Raw genomic sequence first — 24,045 nt, forward strand, 5'->3', positions numbered from 1 at the left:
TGAGCCCTATGGGCCCCAACCTTTTTTTTTTTTTTTTTTTTTTACTGCCACTCGAGCTGGGCTTCGAGCCAATTTAAAAAAAAATTCCACGCTTGTGAAAACAACACGACACCGTGATACCGTGACTGTCCAAAGTGACCTGACAATGTTTAGTGGCCCGCAGCAGCAGCACAGCTGAACATTTCTGGGTTCAAATACAAACAATAGGCTTAAGGCTTGCCTCAAAGCACCAGCAAAAGTAAATGACACACCGTAATTCCTCAAATAAAAACCGGTAGTCAAATAAACACTAGGCCTCTTATATTGGCCAGGGGGCTTGGTGAACACGGACAAATAAAGGCTGGTCTTAAATAAAGGCCGGGGGAAAATTTGTGCAGCAGAACCAGAAAACTAACGTACACGCCCACTGCCGGAGCGTTTATCATTCTCGAGTCAAGAACGGTTGCCCTCGGTTTTTGGATCACCAGTACACTGAACCGAGAACCGTTTCTGTCAGACACGTACAATTCGAGAACCGAGGAGCTGATGATACTGCGCATGCGTGATTCCGTGTGACCAGGGGCGTAGCAACCGGGGGGGACACGTCCCCCGCACTTTTAGAAACAGGTGATTCTGACCCCTGCTAATTTTTTTTTTTTTTTTTTTTAGGATCCAGCGTGAATATTTCCTGTAGTGTTCTCTGATTTGTTACTTAGATTTGAGTGAAGTAACATTCAGCCAATCACAGAGCGAATCATCTCCTGGGCGCGTCTGCTATGAGCTTCAAATCTCTTGTTGCTCTTCTGAATTTTCGTTCGTTCGTTCACTTTGCTATTAGGCCGTCTGGGATAAAATGCACCCCAGAAAAAAGCAAAGGACGATTACATCCTTTTTTCAAACACACACTGTAAGTATGTTACAGTATGTCGCGATGACACGAATCGCGCGATAAAGTTTTCATGTTATGATTTAACCTATTGAACCCGTATGGACCTCGTCACGTCGCGCCGGATTCAGTATGTTAAATGCTCTCCTAATTGTCACTTTGGATAAAAGCGTCTGCTAAATAAGACGTAACAATGTTATTGGTTTCTGCTGTCTTTTGTTTGTCTACGTGCTGCTCGCGGAGTAAAATTATCATTTCACAATAAATCATATTTGTTTTGCAACGAATATCTTAAAATACTTTATCAAATTTTATTCTTTTAATTCATAACTGTTACTTTATGTCCTAACTAGTCTGTAGGAAAGGCAGGCTGTGACGTCACTGGCAGAGAGAGGGGTCAGTTGCTCAACCTCTCCAGAATGTGTACAGGTGAGATTTGTATAAAAAAAAAAGCAGATTGACTATCTTAAATCTGCGGTAGGGAACTTTTGACGCTCTAGCGGTTAATAAACAGAACTGCTTGCGTCTTGCGGAAGAACATCATAGCCGGAACTACTTCTCTCTGTTTATGTCTATGAAGAATCACAAAGGTACTGGGTTACTCCGCCGCGTTACCCCGAAGCAATCTAAAATAGTCCGAATATAAACACTTATTATAGGTGCACCCTAGTGATTCAGGACAAGCCAAAAACACGGTTTGGAAAATGGATTCATGGTGTACTCGCTTATTATATACATTTTTCTTTATTTTGAAAACACACAAAGTTACGGACCGCAGCTCTGATTGGTTGTTTTTTTACCGGGAGTGATGTATTTCTGCAAATGGCAATAGGAGCACTGGGAGGAGCCAGAGGAGCTTGATTTTTTCACAGATCATCGGTCTCATATTTTTCATAAAATGTATGTTTGTATAAAATTACTGTAGATCTAATCTGTATACTCATTTAACACCTGTTTTTGTCCAACTGTTAAAAAAGTTATTGTTCAAATGTAGTGCAACTGAAATATTGTAAATATCATAAAATATCTTTATTTCATAAAAAATAAAAATAAATTATAGATGGTCTCCCATTGGTCTCAAAGTCCTTGCAGTATTTTTAAATTTTGAGTATGAAAATAGGTTCCTGTAAGCTATCATGTCATGTTCCCAAATTTGAAAAAGTAAAATGCCAATTGGTATTCTATTTAGAATTTATTATGAACATCAGCTTTGGGTCAAATCACCATACAGCTGTCCCCCCCACTTTTAAAATGGCTGCTACGCCCCTGCGTGTGACGCAGACTGACAGAGAGCGTCTGAACCGAACTGATTCTTTTGGTGATTGATTCTAAACTGATTCTGTGCTAATGTTATGATCTCTGTCCTTTGGAACACTATCGCTTTTAATTTAAAATGGGTTATTTAAAACAATTAATTATCAAACAGATGGAATTACAAATAAAGGCCTGCCTCTAATAAAAGCCTGCTTTAAATAAAAGCCTGTTACCTTCTGCAGTTCAGGTAAATAAAGGCCCTGGCTTTTATTTGAGGAATTATGGTAAATGTGACAGGGGGAAATAGTAAGGAGATCTTTGAATTATTTATTAATAAACTAGTTTTTTTCTGAGTCTGTGTCGCAAGGATGAAGTTGCTGATCCTGGCTCGCCATCTCATTAGGCGCGCCTTTGGAAAGAAGTGCATCCTTACAGATTAGAATTACAATGAAAGAGTTTTTGTTTTAGATTTGTGTTTTGTTAAGTAGTCATTTAAAGCTTTATATAGATAAATTTATGTCTGTGAGGCATGTTTTCACTGAATTTCGGTTCATTTTTGTACTCCTGTTAAAGACAACATGGCAGAAAGCGCAATGTTTTGTTGATATTGTGAATGCACACAAATAAAAGTTGACCCTTTGCAGTTATGAATGATGTATTATTCTTACCTTTATAAACAAAAATGACGGCGTATCCACTGAAAAAAATCCAAGTGATCATGCTGATGTCTTCATGTCCTGGAGCGTCTCCACACAAACTACTGGATATTGCGCATCTTTATCTGGGTCTAAAGTTTAAACATTGTTATATGCTTGAACTGTTTTACATCTATAGATTTTATTTTAGGCAAGTTGTGATGATTTGAGAAGGCTTAATTGATCAAAAATAGGCTCACTCCAAACGGTTTTCTAAATTAATTTAAAACATAATATAATAACTTTGCTATTACATACAAAACTGAACTGAATTTTAATAGCTGTTTAGGGACTGTTTAGCTTTTCAAATTAGACACTAGAGCATCCCTTCATTCAGACACAGTGGAAGATCTGATAAGAATCAGTGTAGATGGGTCAAGTCTAAGGGATTTGGCTGTTAGAGAGAGTGTGGCCAGCTGGTTTAGCCAAGGCCAAATATCAAGAAGGCCAAAGTACAGGAGGTGGCTATCTGAGGGGCATGTGACTGCAATGGAGGATAGACCATAAGACATTGAGCCATTAGATGTTTCTTTTTATTTAATTTATCTTATTTCAGCTCAATGAAACACTTTAAGCACCAACACTTTTTCAGTAAGTTTCTTGTAGAATTCTTGTAGAACCTTTCTTGTAGAATTGGGCTTCAAAAAAAAAATAAAATAAATAAATAAACATTGTGGACCAGATTGTTAGTTAATCATTTAGGCTACAGGTCAATATTGCCCATATGGACAGCGATGCACTTAATGATGAAAAGGACAATTCTTCCTCACTGTCCAAAATCAGCTGAAGAGCTTCCTCGTCTGAATAGCTTGCCATCTTACAAATACGTAGAAAAGTCAAAGAAACGGTGTAAACTTATTTTTTATGGCATTGCACAGGGGAGGGCGAGGGGAGGGGGGTGTAACAAGGGAGTCGTGACAACAGAGTTGAGGATTCAAATGCAGCTTTAATTTAACAAGAACGTGGTCAAAACAAGGACAAGGTCAAGGTCAAACACCAGTAAACAGGTACAATCCAGGGTGAGACAAAAGGGTAATCCGATAAACAGTCCAAGGTCAAATAGCAAGGCGGCAAGGCAAGGAAACACAGAGACAAGGAACAGGAGACAGGCTAAACAATAATATGTGTATGGATGAGTGCAACCTTTATAGTGTTACTGATGGAAACCTGGTGTAGTGTGATAATGAGTTCCTAGGCAGGGGTTATGGGAAATGGAGTCCAGAGAAAACAAAGAAGAGCACACTATCAAGAAAGGGGGTAGAGTGCATCGTAGGTGAATCACCAACATAGACAGTAAAAGAAATGGACACAGCGACCCCATTGGAACTCAATTGAGACAAATGAAGCCCAGTTTTAGCGTTTTTTAGCACTTCTGTTTCTGACGCGCAGACTCAAACGAAGCTTGACGACGTCAGCAACCTGTCTGACAGATGTAAATCTTCTAGTAGCTGTGCGTGCAAACTGCCATCGTTAATCTTGCAGAGACGGCGAGCTTGAGCGGGGAGTTCTTTGTCGTGAGTGAGCAGGATTAAGTATTCTGATTAATTATTTTGTATAGTATTTTCAAATGTAACGCCAGTACGCCATATTAAGTTAATTGCCTGCGAGCTTCTCCTCCTGTCTGTACGGTAATGCGACAGAGAGTGGAGTGGTTATGACGCAATCGTTAGCCTATTTTTTACAAAAACTGTTTATACGGGGCCATAATGTAACATAGAAGGTAATGGAGCCCTTTATACATTGTCGTGTATCTTTAGAAATAAATAATGGACAAACAGAGTCTTTAAACGCCTCAGATGTAAAGTTATTCGCTGTCGAAGTGACGCCAAAATGAATGGGAGTCAATGGGAATGCTAACGCAAGTGAAGTTCTGCTAAAAGATGGCAGCCCCCACCCGACTTCAACTTCCGGTCGAGTTCCTTGCCCCTTGATCACCAAACTATTTATCCTGTGAATAGCTTGTGGGTGTGTCCCGCACCAACAAATAATGAAATAATGAAGTGACAAAAGTGAAAGTGACGTGACATACAGCCAAGTATGGTGACCCATATTTAGAATTTGCACTCTGCATTTAAAGGGGGGGTGAAATGCTCGTTTTCACTCAATATCCTGTTAATCTTGAGTACCTATAGAGTAGTACTGCATCCTTCTTAACTCCAAAAAGTCTTTAGTTTTATTATATTTATAAGAGAAAGATAGTCTGTATAATTTTTCCCGGAAAAAAACGAGTGGCTGGAGGCGTGACGTGTGGGCGGAGATAAAGAATCACGAGCGCAAGTAGGCTTTTGCGTTGAGAGCATCTGGAAACTGTGACATTACCGTGAGGAAAAAAACATCATCCAAAACACACCATGGCTAACAGTCAGTTTCAGCCATATATTTATGATCCAGAATCAGATCCAGAGGCTGAAATTTAACAAGAGCAGCAGCAGCAACGACTACAGCAGGACGTCTCTATGTGGTATGTATTGAAACTGTATATATTTGCTTAGCGGTTTTGGAAAATGACTAAGTTCCACTATGTCGTCTTTTTTTTCTTCTTCTTTTTTTTTTTTAAGGTGTACATGTGGAAAGTGCAGTTTGATGACAACATCGCATGTTGTTTACTTGATGTGCTTACGCGTCGATAGCCAAGTTAACAACACAGAGATATTTGAAGCAGTTTTACTCACCGCCTGCGGTTCCAACACACGGTCATGACCCTTTTTCGTTGGGACTTTATTATCCTTAAGAAATAAATGATATGCAAATCCGGCATCAAACTGGGCCTTGTTTGTAAAACAAGCATCTTCGAAATGCAGGGAACAAACAAAAACACTTTCACAACTCGTTGATGCTCTGTAAAAATAAACTCCATCCACTGTTCCCTTAATGGTGTTTTTTTTTTTTTTTTTGGTAATCTGTGCAGGGTTGTCTTTCCCTGGCAACCAAAAACACACTTTTTTTGTGACATTTCGGTCTCGCGCTCTGATCAGTGAATGTCTCTGCTCTGCTCTATGGGAGCAAGCGCTCTTCCGGGAGAAGTGCCCTTAGGACCCATATAAGTAAATTCCGCTCCATCTAACGTCACACAGACCCATACTGGAAAAAAACACAAACAAAAAAAGGAGTATCCTTCAAACGTACAACTTAATTTTTGAAACTTTGTCCATGTTTAGCATGGGAATCCAACTCTTTAACAGTGTAAAAAACTCAGTATGCATGAAGTAGCATTTCACCCCCCCCCCCCCTTTAACCCATCCAAAATGCACGAACACAGCAGTGGACACAAACACACACACTGTGAACACACACACCCGGAGCAGTGGGCAGCCATTTATGCTGCGGCACCCGGGAACAGTTGGGGGTTCAGTGCTTTGCTCAAGGGCACCTCAGTCGTGGTATCGCCGGCCCAAGACTTGAACCCACAACCTTAGGAATAGGAATCAAACTAGGCCATTAGGCCACACCTTTGGGGACAAAGTGTAGAAAAACATGCGCTCTCCCACTGAGCTACATCCCCCTTATCATGATAATCAAATAATGAAGTGGGAAGGAAAAACTTTACCTGTCCTTAGTTATATATTGTTTACATAAACTAAGAATAGGTTTTTTTATTGTTTTGACTTAATTTAAAAGTCGACGTCAAGCTTTCCATAGATATATTTCTCACGTCTGCATGTCAGGTGTTCACAGAGTCTTGGTTGATTTTACTGACATGTTTCAGTGGGATATACGTCGAGACTGGGAATGCTGAAAGCACACCCTGTCTATTTTCTTTATTTAACAAAAACACAATGTTTTGTGGTTATTGTGAGTGTACATAAATAAAAGTAGAGCTTTTACAGATTTGAATGGTGCATTACTCTTATGTGTACAAACAAAAATGCTTATCAGAAAAAAAAATATATGCTAGGGGTGGTGTCATTGGCGTCCCCAGGAGGAAAATCCTGTAAGGAGGACTTCAGTTTTACAACTATTATGTTTAAGTAATTAGTTGAAAGCCAGTCTTTAATTTCAGCTTAACAGACCAACAAAGGTGGAGGGAAGGAACTCAAGGCCATGAGAGTAAGCTGGTTGTCATTAGTGTAGCAATGAAAATGGATACCAGATTTCCTAAAAATATGACAGAGGAAGTAAATATATAATAAATAAAATATAGCCCACAACAGAACCCCGAGGTTAACACCAGTGTTAACTTTAGATAGTTTTGGTAGGAATTGTAAAATTTGGATTAACTGAGTACAACTAAACACCCCATTCCAAAAAAGTTGGGACACTGTACAAATTGTGAATAAAAACAGAATGCAATGATGTGGAAAATTTTATTCAGAATACAACACAGATGACATATCAAATGTTTAAGCTGAGAAAATGTATAATTTTAAGGGAAAAATAAGTTGATTTTAAATTTCAATGATGAACTGCCTTTAATTGTCATTTTGCATTATTGACGCACTGTTCCTAATGAATGTTGTTAAGTTGTTTTGACGCAATGTATTTTGTTTAAAGTGCTATATAAATAAAGGTGACTTGACAGATCTGGAATGCATGCTGGCTATTTCTGTACCTGGATCATCCTTCTCTTACGCAGCCATGATGTTGTAATTAATTCAGTATGTGGTCTGGCATTGTCATGTTGGAAAATACAAGGTTTTCTCTCTAAAGCGACGATGTATGGATGGGAGCATATGTTGTTCTAGAGCTTGGATATAACTTACATCATTGATGGTGCCATTCCAGATGTGTATGCTGCCCGTGCCACACGCACTCATGCAACCCTATACCATCAGAGATGCAAGCTTCTGAACTGAGTGCTGATAACAACTTGGGTCATCTTTAGTTCGAATGACACGGTGTGTCCCAGTTTTCCAAAAAGAACTTCATATTTTGATCCGTCTGATCACAGAACATTTTTCCACTTTGCCACAGTCCATTTTAAATGAGCCTTGGCCCAGAGAAAATGCCTGGGCTTTTGGATCATGTTTAAATATGGCTTCTTTTTTTACCTATAGATTTTAAGCCGGCAAAGGTGAATGGCACGGTGGATTGTGTTCAACGACAATGTTTTCTGGAAGTATTCCTGAGTCCATGTTGTGATTTCCATTACAGTAGCATTCCTGTATGTGATGCAGTGCCGTCTAAGGGTCTGAAGATCACAGGCATCCAGTATGGTTTTCTAGCTTTGACCCTTACGCACAGAGGGTTTCAGATTCTGAATTGTTCCAGATTCTCTGAATCTTTGGATGATATTATGCACTGTAGATGATGATAACTTCAAAATCTTTGCAATTTTTCTCTGAGAAACTCCTTTCTGATATTATTCCACTATTTTTCGCTGCAGCATTGGGGGATTTATGATCCTCTGCCCATCTTGACTTCTGAGAGACACTGCCACTCTGAGAGTATAATTTTATACCCAATCATGTTGCCAATTGACCTAATAAGTTGCAAATTGGTCCTCCAGCTGTTCCTTATATTTACATCAACTTTTCCGACCTCTTACTGCTACCTGTCCCAACTGTTTTGGTTTGCGTAGCTCTCATGAAATCCAAAATGAGCCAATATTTGGCAAAACATTTCAAAATGTCTCACTTTCAACATTTGATATGTTATCTATATTCTATTGTGAATAAAATATAAGTTTGAGATTTGTAAATTATTCCATTCCTTTTTTACTCACAATTTGTACAGTGTCAAGTTTGTAAGTAAAACTATAAAGAGTACAAATTTAAACCAAGACAGTAATGCCAACAAAAGCTAACCTGTCAAGAAATAAAGTCAAGGGGACAAAGTAGTATATTACGTGTAAAATTTTGGTCATTAAAGAGGACAAAGATGGTAAACAGTTTTGACTAAGTGAATTGAAAGAGGGTTGAGCTGACAAGTGATAGATTTGTATTTCCAGATAAGACAAAATATATCTTCAGCAGTCGGTAGACAAAGTAGAAATGAGTGTAAAGGCACAAGAAAAACTGGATAAAGGGAACCGCAGCTTGAGTTATTTAAAGGTAACTGCTCTTTGGATCTTTTCAATATTAGACTCAAAACAGATAATAAAAGTCTGAATGGTGGAATAGGCCTAAATATTTGTTGGCAGAAAGTAAGATGGTCATCAAGGATTTATTACCACTAGCCCCAAATAATTTTGAATAAATGTTAAATTAAACTTTAGACAAGGCATGCTTGTAGCATTGGATGTGGTCAACAAGCATTTATTTGTGAATAGTAAGACTGGATTTGGTATGCAGGCACTCCAGTCGATGGCCTTTAGTTTTAAGTTGCTGCAGTTCAGGAGTAAACTAAGGAGCAGAGTGAGTAAAAGAGAGCCTGTGTTTTAACAGGATAAGACATCCAAAATCTCAAGTCCATTATGACAGTAGGAAACCAGCATATCAACCGTATAAAATTTAGTCAGCAAAAGTAGACGTATCAATGTTCTAAATATTACAAAATTAGATAGAGTGACAGATTTACCTTGAATCCTGCTAGTTTAACATAAGACAGATGACAGGATATGAGCTAATATGGACAAATCAGAGAAACAGTGCAGTTATGCCAAAACAAATGAGTACAAGAATGTGCCATTTAGAAAAATTAGGCACAAACTGCTGCATACCAAAACTTTCAAGACAAGACATACATTCACATGTGCTTGTATCATTTAAATTATCGATGTTAAAGTTAAAATCACACAGGAAAATTACACTGGTAGACACAGAACATGGGAAAATCAGAAACTAAAAATAATTTTCCAAACTTCCTAAAATAACTAAAATAATTTGACAAAATATGCTTTTAACATCTGACCTTTGACATTTTTAGGGTGCCTTCATTTATTACTAACTTTTACCTATTAGGGTAAATATTTTTGTGGCGAGTGGGGCGGGGCCGAGAGCCGTGGGAATGGAGCGAGACCGGTGGAGTGATTGGAAATGAGCGACAACTGCTCGACCCACCGGTCTCGAGTCCCACGGATGAGATGGAAGGTGTTAATGGAGATGATGATTTTGCAATTGTACTGTCTTGATTAATGCTTAATTTGCTATAAAGTTATATTGTGCTATACAGATGTACTGTAACCTAAGTAGTAATAATGCTTTTGCTTAAGTACAAAGATGTAACCCTGTGATTAATGCTATATGGAAAATGTATTGTGTAACTTCACTAACATTAAGAAAACTGCTTACTTGCATGAAATGTATGTAGTGACTGATTTAGAGTAGAAACACTTATGTATTAGAAATAGTTTTTATGATAAATGGACAATATAGTATTTAAGGTGTATTTCACCGACTGTTAAGAGGAAAAAAAAGAGGAAAAGGGCTAAAGCAATGTGAAGTAAACAACTGAAAGCCTCGGCAGAGGAGTTGGCAGCACTCCCGGTGATGACATCAGAAGAACCAGCGTTCGACGTCTGGGTATAAAAGACAGAGAGAGAGACTCGACGGACGGATACTGAACAAGCACAGTATCCCTCGACGCCTGATACCAGCTGATTATACCTTGATTTTGTAACTTTACTATTGTACTTTGATATAACTTTTGTTAATTTTAATAAAACTTGTATTTTATTATTGACAAGTTATGGTCTGCAAGAGTAGTAATTTAAGAGCCGTAAGCAAGAACTGACCACAGGGAAGTCTACTGAGCAAGATGTAAGTATTTTTGAAATGCTTATAGTTTTGTCCAGGGTCGACTTTCCTTACCTACCTGAGAATAATAAAGAAATAGGTAAAAGGTGTATAGATAAAGGAGACACCAAAAAACATGGCGCCCAACGTGCTTTAATTGTCTAATTACTGGCCAGAATTAGACAATTGAGCGCTTGGCTAATAGAGTAAGCATAGTTTACTATTATAAATTACTACATAAAAAGACGACTAAGCGGTGAAAAAGCCCCGAAAGGGTGGAAATAGACGAAACACCCAGAAAGGGTGGACCAGTATTTGCGAATACAGCCCAGAAAGGGTAGAAGCTTACTGCTATGAATACAGCCCAGAAAGGGTAGAAGCTTACTGTTATGAATACAGCCCAGAAAGGGTAAAAGCTTACTGTTATGAATACAGCCCAGAAAGGGTAGAAGCTTACTGTTATGAATACAGCCCAGAAAGGGTAAAAGCTTACTGTTATGAATACAGCCCAGAAAGGGTAAAAGCTTACTGTTATGAATACAGCCCAGAAAGGGTAGAAGCTTACTGTTATGGATACAGCCCAGAAAGGGTAGAAGCTTACTGTTATGAATACAGCCCAGAAAGGGTAAAAGCATACTGTTATGAATACAGCCCAGAAAGGGTAGAAGCTTACTGTTAAATAGCCCAGAAAGGGTAGAAGCTTAATGTTAAATAGCCCAGAGAGGGCAGCCCAGAAAGGGTTAAATGTGCACATAAGAAATAAAGAGTGAAGATAACAGTAACAGGCCTATAACAAGGCGAAAGAAACTGCTAAGTAGAGTCATATTAAAGAGGCTAAGCTATGGCAGCAAAAGCTAAAGAAAAATCCAGCAATATTTTTATTCAAGAATATACATGAGGCGATTCTCATGTATTAGGATGGCAGAAACTAGCCTTACAGGCGGAGACATCCATCCAGGTAACGGACCCAGGAGAATTACTACTTTGGCTTCCCACCAATAGTGTTATTATCATTGCTCATAGAAACACCCTAATACCAGAATGATACGAGCTACAAATAGGCAGAATAAGACTACTTATTAGAGACAGTTTAATCGAAAGAATTGAAGAGGGCGTTGTAATACTAAATGGAAATAAACAAATATTAACTTGCTCTGGAATAGCTGGGTCAATTTTCAATAAATTAGGTAAACAGGCATTCCAGGAGATTGAAAGTATGAGAGCCCAGCTCGGACCGCAACACACAGTGACAGTGAGAATAACCTCTGGGCGTCCGCAGCGGAATTATGTAGCGCATACAGTAATGACTGATTACAGAGACTAATTCTGTAGTGCAGAACGGTCCTGGTTAGAGGCCAGGATATTAACAACAACAGCAGTAATAAAAGAAACACTACACAGACAAGAAATTAAATACATATGACTTTAATGGAAACAGGACAATTTAAACACCCGGTTAATTCAGTATTAGAAGGCATACTATTGGGAATTACAGATATGTCACAGGAAGGTCAATTGACCATAAATTTATTATTGACTAACATAAATCAGGATGAACTTGAAAAAATTATTGAGAAAAGGGAGGACAACAACCAGCCAGGATTCTCTCAGCCGTCGGGAATGGTCCTGCAGGGGACAGAAAAAAACAACAACAACAGCGTCAGGCAGAGTCTGAAGATGAATCCGAGGTGTCGGAGTTGTATATGACTCAGACAGGTCAGATTCTTCACTATATTTTGAAGATAATTTTGAAGAGAAGTGAAAGTAGAGAAACAGAATATATTTACAAAGAATCTAGACTGCGGAATAAAAGAAGAGGCCAGATGGAATAACAAAGTGACAAACCAATTAATAGAAAAATAGTTAAAGAACTGGAAAAAGCCTAGTTCAATCAGAAATAAAAATCTGGAAAAAGTAATAGAAATATTAAAATGGGCGGCAGTAATAGGACTGAAGGACAGAATTAATTAGGGTAGTGATGGTCAGGTCGCAAAGCAAGGACAAACAGTCAGGATCGGCGAGCAACTCCTGGATTTACAACTTCTTACAGACAATTGAAGTTGTACAGTAACTCCACAAGAAACTGAAGAAAACCAGAATAGTGTACATGCGAAATTGCTGGAATTACAATTAACAGAAGCAGTTAGAAAACAGGTAGGAAATAAGAAGTCGCACGAAGACCAGAGTGCATATAGGCTACAGAACAGATAGCCTAATGAAAGCGGCTGAGAATATGCAGCTGCGCCGAGATGCCGCTACGAGGTTAGTACAGATCAACTCATATCCTCAGAGGGTTTGGATAAGTTGAGGAATTTGACAGGTATAGATGACAAAATTAAAGAATGGACAAAAACCCTCATTAATGCCCAGAAAAGAGCATATAACTTTATTAGAAATTTGGCTTTCTATAGAACAGGAGATCCCTAATGCTGACAAAGTTCCGTTGCTGAGGCATGTAGGCGTAATTTAGTTACCCTGATGAATAATGCGACTAGAGAAAAACAGAAGAAAAACTAGCTGAGTATGATCTTGGTACAAAACATGTTAAAACCATGAGGAAATTTACATCGCAAAATAAACAAGCTTAAGGGTTACAGTTTAAAAATAATTATAATAACAATAAATTCCAAAGGCCAGAAAGATTTAAAAATAAATAATAATAATAATAAAATACATAAATAAATATGAAGCAGGATATTACGGTGAAACAAGGAAGGTTAACCAGTTCACTGGAAATAGACAGACGTCTCAGACAGAAAAAAAAAGGAAACCTGTATGCACAGGGAGGGAGAAAACTTCACAGAAGTGAAAAATGGGAAAATATGACCCCCGCAGAACGAACTAATATAATTGAAGACCTTAAGAATAAAAATCAAAACGGAAAAAAGATTAGGAGGACTAAGGTAAATCAAAAGATGGAAAAACGCTCTAAATTGAATGACGAGGAAACATGTAAAACTAAGAAGGAGCGAGTCAACTCTGATACAGAATGAAGGTTAGCTGGCCAGTTGAAACAGAGACTGTGTGACCCAAAAGTTAAAGAAGAAAATGAAAATGTATATATTAATATTCATGGAACAGAGTACTATTTGATTGACACATGCATGAATGTCAACTGAGCCTTTAGAGATAAATAGTACGATACAGGTACTAACAAATGACGGACAAGTTAGAATGGAAAAAAAAACAGGTGAATGATATGGAATTACTGTGATTAGAAGTTCTGAAAATTTATTAGCAGCAAAAGATCTGAAAAAGGTTTTAAGATTAAAGCCGGTTAATTATGAGCAAGAATTAAGAAGAATCTGAAATGAAATTAAAGGTTCACAATGGGCTAAGGACCAGTTAATGTCAGAGCTATGTAAAACTTCATATGTACGGAGCAAAAATGACTGCGGCAAAGTAAATGATACGTTTGCACATGTTATTGAGAGTGGAATTCATAAACCACAAAGGAGATACCCAATGAATAAAAACGGAATGGCTGAACTAACTTTAACCATAAAAGAGCTTGAAGAACAGGGAGTTATAAAACAAGTTAAAAGAGCTATTACTAACTGGCAAATCCAGTTAGCTGTGAAACCGAACGGGACATATAGATTTCTTACAAACTTTGAGGCTTTGAATCGTTTAACAAGACCGGATAAACGTTATGTAATTAACGCGTAAGATACAGTTAAACAAAATACGAGATGGACGTTTTTATTCGAAAATTGATTTACCGACGTTTGTTGATGGGTTATTAAAACTCGCCTAAAACTTTTCAATTGGTAGGCTAAGGTGTGAAATGCTGAAAGATTTAGACGTTGAACTTTATATAGACAACATAGTAATTGTGTCAAATGGATAACGAGAACACATAAACCTTGGAACAGAATTGTTGAAACGACTTGCGGAGGCAGGTTTGAAAATAAATAGAAAAAAGAAAAAATTAATGACTGATAGCTATAGTTTAATTTTTGGGATTTTGGATTTCAGCATGTAACAGAGTGGTTACTTAGTCAATGAAAGTCAGAGTAAATCAACTTGAGACCCCAAAAACAGTTAGACAGAGCCAGCAAACAATGGGGTTACCGGGTTATGTTATAGAGACTTAATCCCTCGCTTTAGTCAGATGTCTAAACTTATTTATGAGACTATCAAAGGTGGACAATTGAAATGAAAAAAAAAAAAAAAAACTGAAGAATCGTTGATAGAAATTAAAACAGCTATATTAAACTCAGGACAGCTGGAAGGAAGAAATGATGAGAAAAATTTAGAGGCTGACTCGGAAACAGACGAAACAGGTTACCAATTAATAGTAAGAGTAAAGACAAGTAACATACCTGTTAAAATTATGACTGGAAGCTGGGAGATCCAAGAACCACTTAAATTTACTGGTGTGAAGAAGCAGCTGGCAGCACTTAGAAAACGATATTTCCGAGTTGAAAGGCCTGGCAAGGGGCCAAATAATATTTGTTAACATGAAAACAGCAGTATCTAGTAGCTCATCTCTCCAAAACAATGTAAAGGATGACCGTGCGCTTAATAGCTGATGGCAGAGATGGGAAATGCTTCTAGATCCAGATATGAAAATCAGACAAAAAGAACTTAAAAAATGACAGAAAAAGAAATTAGAGCTTTATAAAAATACAGTTGTTTTCACAGATGGCTCAAAAACGGCTGCAGACAAGGAAGCTCACTGGGCTTTTGATTCTGAAACAGAGCAACAAGGTCATAGCTTCAAAAGAGGGAGTAGTGCAAGGCACAGGACAGTACGCAGAGCTCATGGCAGTGTTCCAGGCTTTGAAAACACTGAAAAACTTGGATATTTACAGGCCATAATAGTGACGGATTGCAGTTGCAACAGGAATTATTGACAATTTGCAAATCTGGACTGACAACGGTTACACCAAGTCAAAAGGTAAGCAAATTGAACATGCAACATTTTGGCAAGATATACAAAAAATAATAAGTGATTTTTTATGTTACAGTGATAAATCAGCCAGGATATTCCTAGGTATTATACCATATTTGGAGGTATTATACCAGACAGAGTTAACCAGGAATGATCTTTGGACATCGCTGGACCTTTGATCCCGAGGTCTAAAGATTGTAATTAATATCTATTGATGGTAGTAGATGGCTTTACGAGCCAAATTTTGGGAAAGCCTTTAAAAGAGACAAAAGCAAATGCAATTATTAAAGATGTCAATAAATTACTGGTAGCTTGGGGCCGGCCAGAAAAAAATTAGGGTTGACAATGGCACATATTTTATAGGAGAACAGTTTGAAGACTTTGTAACTAAAAACATATCAGTTCAATTAAAACTATAAGATATTGCCCAGAGTCAAACGCAACAGCTGAGAGATCTATAGGGATTATAAAAAGCTGGAAACGGGCCAGTTGTAATCATGATAGAGGGGATGAATATATGGAAGATTTAATGTTTTATATTAATCTTACAGAGATCAAACGTCAAAAGACCAGCCAGAAGACTTTTGCCGAGTAGGAGATCACGTCTGGATCAGGTTAGACAATAAACATAAAAATAAACCATTTAAAGATTTAATAACTAAGAATGATAAAATAATTAAATAGTTGATAAACAATGTGGAATTAGCAGATAATGGTCTCTGGAGTAAGAGGAATTTGGTCTTGGTTAAAAACCAAGGACAAGAAAATTTAACTCAAGCAGGAAAATTATCAATGAGATTAGGATGATCTTGTTAAATTGGTTGAGATTAATAACCAGAGAGGTGTGATTAGAATTTAAACTAATCTAAGGACGAGATGCGTTGATAATTATATAGCGAAGGATATTGAGCCTGAAAAAGCCAGACAGACAGGTAGATTGCTTAAACCTGTTAAACTGAAATGTTATATAGCATAGGTGTATATGTGCTGTTTGTGGTAGTTTTGAAGAATAACTGTGGTGGGAAGCACTAGCGATAAGCAACCCCAAATCCAGGGAGGAATTAAAAAGCAATAATAATAATAAAAAAATACAAAAAAGATTAGTAAACCTCTAACTATGCCAAAAATACAGAGAGATCAAGATTACAAAACTCCTGGAGAAATTAAAGCAGCTTTGTGAGTTCACTGCCAAAAATGTAGAATTAGTTTCCCTAAAGTTGAAGTAATAATGACACAGCGGCTTGGAGTAAAGTAAACAGTTTGTGATTGTTTGTGGACAGGGAATATGTGATTAAATGCGATGTATGTCTCGATTACATTAAATACCATAAATTGCTGGTACATGGCAGACATAAAGTTTGGTCTTGTGACAAGACCTTTGTTGATTTCTCTAGTAAAGGCAAAATTGAAGGTTCAAGATTGCAAGTTGATAACATGACTTATCAACAACAGCTGGGATCAGGCGTCGATTATCTATGGTCATACCGTATTAAGAGAAATATGGATGACATTCAAAGTAAATGGCTCCCGTTGACCCCAAAGGTCTGGGAATGGAGCTGGAGTGCTTGAAAACTTGCTTTGACATGAAGGTCAAAGCATGCCGGCCAGATAAGGGAACTGGAATTATCTGGTCTGTGGGCACCGTTGCTAAAACACTATTATAAAGTAATATAGGTGAGTGAATAATGGCACCTAGAATTGATTTTTTGAGACGAGGAGAATCTGATGACTCAAATAGCAATGTGCGTTGCCATTTTAACTAATTTCAACTAATAGTGCAAAGAAGCAGAGTTCTGTGTGTCCTATTGCATTATGGAGACAGAACAGCCAGCAAGCTGCTGTATTATCTCCGGGCAAGAAGCCAATTATGGAGGGGTTACAGCAGTCTTGTCTGAATTAAACTAATGTTAAAAGTTGTTTTAAACATGACCACCACTTCTGAACCACAAATTCTAGCATGTGCAGTTGACATTGAATTGGCACACGATTAAGTAGTGAGTAAATTGACAAAAGGTTCAGAAGGGGGGTGGTTTGAATTATTGTGTTATTATTATTCTTATTTTTCTCTCAGGAATGATGAAATTACAAGACTTAGACGAGAGAGAGAAATGGGCCAGGAAAATACAACGCTGGCGACAAGCCTGTATACCACAACCTTGTCTGACGGTATTATTAGTATAACAGGGGTTGTGATTTTAACTGGAATTTGGCCAATAATTGATTTCACTACAAAATTGATTGTGGTTGAGGAGATTACTGTTACAGAAGTTTCCCACTGTACTATAGTGTAATTTTTTTTCAGGGTCATGGGAGCTAAAAACATTGCAAGAATGTAGCCAATGTGAGGAAATAATAATAATAATAATAAAAAAAAAAAATATATATATATATATATATATATATATATATATATATATACAGTGGGGAAAGATACATTAGTGAAATGTAGAATAAGGTCAAGCCCATGTAACATTTCACGGATAAAGAGAATTTGGATTTGGCACCGCCTGCAGCATATACTCTATATTGGACCTAGAGAGATATTAGGGTGTTACATGAGCAATACTGAGGACAGTGTTAAGCCAAATAAAGAAACCCAGATTACTGCAACTAAATAAAACGATGTGTAATATATGGGTTGTATGATCCTAAAAGTGCATTCCAAAGAAACTGTGAAAAATATTATAATGACAATAAATATACAATGTGTGAAACTACAAAAAATTATGGGATCCATTTGCATGGATAAATTGGTTTATATATTGACATAGGTTAATATTAATATATTATTATACATTAATATTGGTTAGGTGAAACTACAGAATGAATTAGTTTATATTCAAAAGGATTGAGAACTCTTGTGGGAAAATGTTCTTACTGAAAATTAACTGAAAGAGATCAAATCATAATACAGTTCATTTGTATTATTTATTATTTATTTATTTGGTGATACAGGAACTAATATTTTGTAGAGCATTACTGTGGAAAGCATTAAAGCCCAAAAATTTAGATGAAAAACAGAGAATCTCATGATGGGATGAGTATAAAAGATAAAAATAAAAATATTAAATATAAAAATACCGGGCTAAGCACTTACTATCCTTTTCCTGTATTTTGGATGAGATTTCAGGTAAAGGATAGCAGATTATTTTGTTCTATTTCTAAGGAAATCCCAGAATACCATAATGTTATGACTATATCAAAACCTAATTATAAAATGTCAGTTAATATCAGTGGCATTCTAGATGTCAAAGAGGTTTTGACCATTGACAGACGCTTATGGAATGTTTATTACTTTACAGGAAGACAAGGCTTATTTAAATATGCCTTTAGATAGTTATTTTAGTAGATTTGATATTAATTAAGGAATTAATGGTATGTTGGCTTAAGAAGTCTATTTGTATGAGCCCATATATATGGATAATAGAGAGAATTATGCTGAAGAAGATAAAGGGAAATGAATGACTCCGTACCCATTGTATTGGACAGTAGCTAGACGACAATATATTAAATTACATTCAGGATACAGACAATGGATAATTTATACTCTATGTTATTTTACTAGTAGGAGCTTTCATTGGGATTTTGATTTTGTGAGAACTAAAGGGCCTTGGAGGACTGATAAGAAGTTTATTAAAAATCTGTTATTCTACAGTCGATAATATTATCATGCAGGTGGTTGGGCATTAGTAGGAGTAGAGAAGAAGAGGACAAACAAGTGCTCATTGAAAGAGGGATTCATCGAAAGACCTTGACCGGACGTAGCACTCCTCTGGTGCACAAGGTCTGAGACTTTACTTCTGAAATATATGGCATTTCAACAGAGTGCCACGAAGGGTGAACAGTTGAGTGATATACCATGGATAACTTTAAGAATGATTCTACCTGCATTGCTGTTTTGTTAGGAAACGGTGACAACCTTTTGGAAACTCTGGTAAACAATTGTCTTTTTATTACAGTGAATATGATATGATATTATAAAAAATAATAATATAAATTAAAATAAAAAAGGGGGGTTACATACATATGTTTTAAAGTTTTTATTTTCTATATTTATTATTTTTGAACTTCATTTAAGTGGGTTATTGGTTCTGAAAATGTATGCATGATTTATTATGGAAACCTAATATGATAGGTAACTGAGTAAATTAAGAACAAATACAAAAGGACCACAAATTGGAAAAAAAAAAAAAAAAAAAAACTTCTTTTAATTTCTTTTAATGCTCAAATAGGAATTAAGGAGAGCCCCAAGTGGAGAATTATTGACAAGAAAATTTAATTACTGGATTGTTATTGGGCAAGATAATTGTATGAGATGCCGTCAATTTCTGACTGATGTAAGAGTGAACTTTGTAATGGGGGATTTATGCCAGGAATGTTTCTACAAGAATACATTCATTATGTGGATTAATGACTACAACAATAAAAAAAACAATAAAAATTAACTTACAATCTTTTTAAACGTAAAGACTGGTACAGATTGGAGAGCAGGGGATTAGATTCTTGTGCACTGCTTGCATAATAAATTTACAGCTGAAGTTATAAAAGTGGTCAAACTTGATTAACTGTTTTTTATTATAGGCAGAGAAATTTATGGAATTCCTGGAGAAGGAGGATTTAACTCTGACTCAGCCCGCCTTCACGCCCCAAGGTGCTAAGAATCAAACAAGCGGCTCGCACACCAGAAGGTATGCCTGGAATGCCAGATCCCCTCTCTTGGCTTCTGAAGAGGATTTCAGAGAGAGGGGAAGAGCTGTGCGTTTCTGAGTGAGGACCCCTGGGGGCGTCAGATTGAGGCTTGTGTACATGAAATTACGAACGGACGATTGTTGAGAGCAAGATTTGGACACTATCTTAGCACTGTCAAGCAGAGCACAAAGATTTGGTCACCTGATACTACTGTATCTGGAAATTAGAAAAAAAAGAGTGCAAGGGGAAAGAAAGAATGCTCGAGTTTGGGTTGAAAACTATATGGATGTGTTTCATACCAGCTTACTGTTGCATGATAGCACTGTGTATATGATTCTTTCAAAATATAACAAGTTTAAAAAACATGATGAACAGTACTTTAGCTTGAAGATGTTAGGATGAAATCAGCCAGCAAAATTGCAAAGCAGTGGGTGTTAATGGAGATGATGATTTTGCAATTGTACTGTCTTGATTAATGCTTAATTTGCTATAAAGTTATATTGTGCTATACAGATGTACTGTAACCTAAGTAGTAATAATGCTTTTGCTTAAGTACAAAGATGTAACCCTGTGATTAATGCTATATGGAAAATGTATTGTGTAACTTCACTAACATTAAGAAAACTGCTTACTTGCATGAAATGTATGTAGTGACTGATTTAGAGTAGAAACACTTATGTATTAGAAATAGTTTTTATGATAAATGGACAATATAGTATTTAAGGTGTATTTCACCGACTGTTAAGAGGAAAAAGAAGAGGAAAAGGGCTAAAGCAATGTGAAGTAAACAACTGAAAGCCTCGGCAGAGGAGTTGGCAGCACTCCAGGTGATGACATCAGAAGAACCAGCGTTCGACGTCTGGGTATAAAAGACAGAGAGAGAGACTCGACGGACGGATACTGAACAAGCACAGTATCCCTCGACGCCTGATACCAGCTGATTATACCTTGATTTTGTAACTTTACTATTGTACTTTGATATAACTTTTGTTAATTTTAATAAAACTTGTATTTTATTATTGACAAGTTATGGTCTGCAAGAGTAGTAATTTAAGAGCCGTAAGCAAGAACTGACAACAGGGAAGTCTACTGAGCAAGATGTAAGTATTTTTGAAATGCTTATAGTTTTGTCCAGGGTCGACTTTCCTTACCTATCTGAGAATAATAAAGAAATAGGTAAAAGGTGTATAGATAAAGGAGACACCATAAAACAAAGGATATAAAACAGGAGCAATGAACAGTGAAGGACGAGAGAGGACCAGGCCAGGCAAGTCATCCGTGAGGGGCAGCCGCGCTGTTTTGTCTTTATTTTATAATTAAAGTTTCATTTTGATTGTCCACCGGTTCCCGCCTCCCCCTTCCCATGATTGTGAAGTTTTTACCGTTACATTGGAGCTGAAGCCCGGGTGGAAGGAGGGACGCGCTGCCGAAGATCCCTCATTGCTGGGGTGAACCCGCGGTGCCATCAAGCAGGCGTAGCAGTCGGGCGGTGGGCTGGAGTGAGTTGTCCGTGATGTAGCGGAGGAGTCGCCGCCGTTCACCTGGAGGCCAGAGCCTGCTGACATCCGCCATGATGCGGAGGAGCAGGGAACGGGGGGCTCCTGTCGGCTGCCCAAAGTGTCGTGTCGTCCACCCAGGGCCGTCGAGTGCCACCCCCAGGCAATGCGTAGGAGATCACCCAGGGCCGGGCGGCAGTGCGTCTGGGAACCGGAACTAATATGTGTATTTTTGGAAACACACTCTTTAAGTCAGCATGGTTGAAATCCCCAGCTATGATGAGAAAAGCATCGGGGTGTGCTGTCTGCTGCTCACTGGTGTGCTGTTACAGTTCATTTAGTGCGTCGTTCCTGTTGCAGATGATGTTGATCAGGGGGATGTACACCGAGCAGTATAGCAGTATATTCCCTCGGCAGATAGAACGGGCAGCACTTAATAATCATAAACTACACCAGGGGTGAGCAGTGTTTGCGCAGTGAGCAGTGTTTGCAGATCACAAAAGTATCGCGGCACCACGTGTCATTGACGTAAACACAAAGCCCGCCGCCGTGGGTTTTTCCTCCCGCGACGAGAGCTCTGTCCGCTCGATAGCACGTCAGCTGGTCGAGCTGAATAGCGCTGTCTGGAACACAACAGTCTCTTACAGTCCTCTGAGTTGAGCATAGTTTATTGCTCAACTTTACGAGTGTACGTTAGCCAATACGATGGTGGGGATAGATCGCTTGTGTGGGTTAGCCGTTAGCCTAGCCCGCATACCTCTGCGCTTACCCCTCTTCTGCTTCCTCTCACACCGCTTGTGGCGCCTCTGCTGTGGGCGAGATGCAGTAATGGGGGTCAGTGATGGTGAAGGCCTCCGTAGCAGGCCGAGATCCCGCAGCTGTTCTGCATGCGCAGAGTTTAACTGTAAAAATGCAGTTCTGCCGACACTGAGCCGAAAATCACGACTGTATGTGCGCTTACAGACAGGTAGACGCTATGACGACATACAAAAACACTGCGACACACAAGACATAAAACACGAAAACACTGATCTGTCGGGACAGAGAGAAGCCGCTGCTTGTGGACGCGCCACCATCTTAGTATTAGAGAGCTAGGCATATCAAAACTATTCAGTGTTTTCAACCATATAATGCTTATTTACAGTTTCATATATTTAAATGCACATAAATACCAGCAAAAATAAATAATTGCAAGTAAAACACTTTGTGGCGAGTGGGGCGGGGCCGAGAGGCGTGGGAACGAGGAGTGAGGCCAGGTATAGTGATTGGAGATGAGCTACACCTGCGCCCCACCGCCAGTATCGAGTCCCACATAGGAGATGGAAGGATATAAAACTGGAGCGACTATAGTGAAGGACGAGAGAGGACCAGGCCTGGGACATTATTTTATGTTTTGGCTTTTATTTGTGCGCGTCAGTCGCCGTGAGGGGCTGACGCGCTGTTTTGTTTATTTTTGAATATTAAAATTATGTTTTGATTGTGCGCCGGTTCCCGCCTCCTTCTTCCCGATGAATATGGAGATGTGTATATTGTTACACACTTACTTCCACATATTTCAGAATTGGAATATCAGATATTAGGCTGGAATTGAGCAAAATCAAAAAGCAAAACAGTGAAATAAAAAAGGAAATATAGTGTCTAAAACGAAATCTCTTAATATAGAAGTATCTTAATATACTTGTTTATTTAACTGTTGTATAAAATAAATATCACATTTGTAATCATGCTTGCTTTTGGAGAAACAAAATGGCACTCTTCTTGTGATATTAACTATATGAAATTATATATAATTATTATTATAATTATTTATAAATTATATATAAATATAAATTGTCTGCCCCCTATCTTAAATTATGTGATAATTCTAAAAGCATTTTAATAGATTGCTTAATGCATGTGTAACCCCTCTCTCTCCCATGTCCTCAATGCCACACCTCACTCTCGCTCCAAGTGGGCCTCGAATTCGGGTTTCCGGTATGGGTGGCGGATGCACTAACAAGGATGCTAAATGACTGCAGCCACTAGTGTTACATGCACAGCAACTACTCACTGGCCTCCGTTACACATGCAACGAAAGAACGCACTCTAAATGTGTGAATACACACTAGTCTAATCTACCAGGCTTCATCATGTATGCTTGCACTGTAGGTGTGTTTTGTGTTTGCTTTTCACGATATACTCAAAATATGAAAATCACACATTAAAACTACAATTACAATATTATTGCAGACCATACATACTGCACACCTCTATGTTTAGATTTTTATAATACATATATAATACTCCATATCAACCCACCAGTTCACATGTAAAGCTTTGTGTGTTTGCAGGGTAAAACATGGTTGGATTTTCGCATTGTTCTGAACAAAACAAGTTGTATTGAAATTGCTCATTCATTCTCTGCCAGCAAGTGGAGCGTTTGGTAGAAATATAACTTTCCCCAGTAACAACAGAACACAAAGCAGCGCAGCACTACACTTTGAATGTGCAGTGCTCATGTTTATTCAATGAAATCTTCAATCTTCAATGAAAAAAC

At 37.9% G+C, this 24,045-nt stretch overlaps 1 protein-coding gene and 1 long non-coding RNA gene across 17 annotated transcripts in view; one reads left to right on the forward strand and one right to left on the reverse strand.

The window, feature by feature from the left end:
* The window catches only part of LOC128016245 (centrosomal protein of 95 kDa), a 233,500-nt gene that overhangs the window by 106,746 nt on the left and 102,709 nt on the right, over nucleotides 1-24,045 (reverse strand). The window lies entirely within an intron of this gene.
* On the forward strand, nucleotides 14,692-21,041 carry LOC128016256 (uncharacterized). 2 transcript variants are annotated; one of them, XR_008184113.1, is made up of 2 exons: nucleotides 14,692-15,330; nucleotides 19,906-21,041. It is a non-coding gene; the product is annotated as an uncharacterized LOC128016256 (long non-coding RNA). The 2 variants fall into 2 exon arrangements; XR_008184112.1 differs by lacking the exon at nucleotides 14,692-15,330 and adding an exon at nucleotides 15,355-19,258.

Source organism: Carassius gibelio, chromosome A6, assembly GCF_023724105.1.
Source record: "Carassius gibelio isolate Cgi1373 ecotype wild population from Czech Republic chromosome A6, carGib1.2-hapl.c, whole genome shotgun sequence".
NCBI classification, from domain to species: Eukaryota; Metazoa; Chordata; class Actinopteri; order Cypriniformes; family Cyprinidae; genus Carassius; species Carassius gibelio.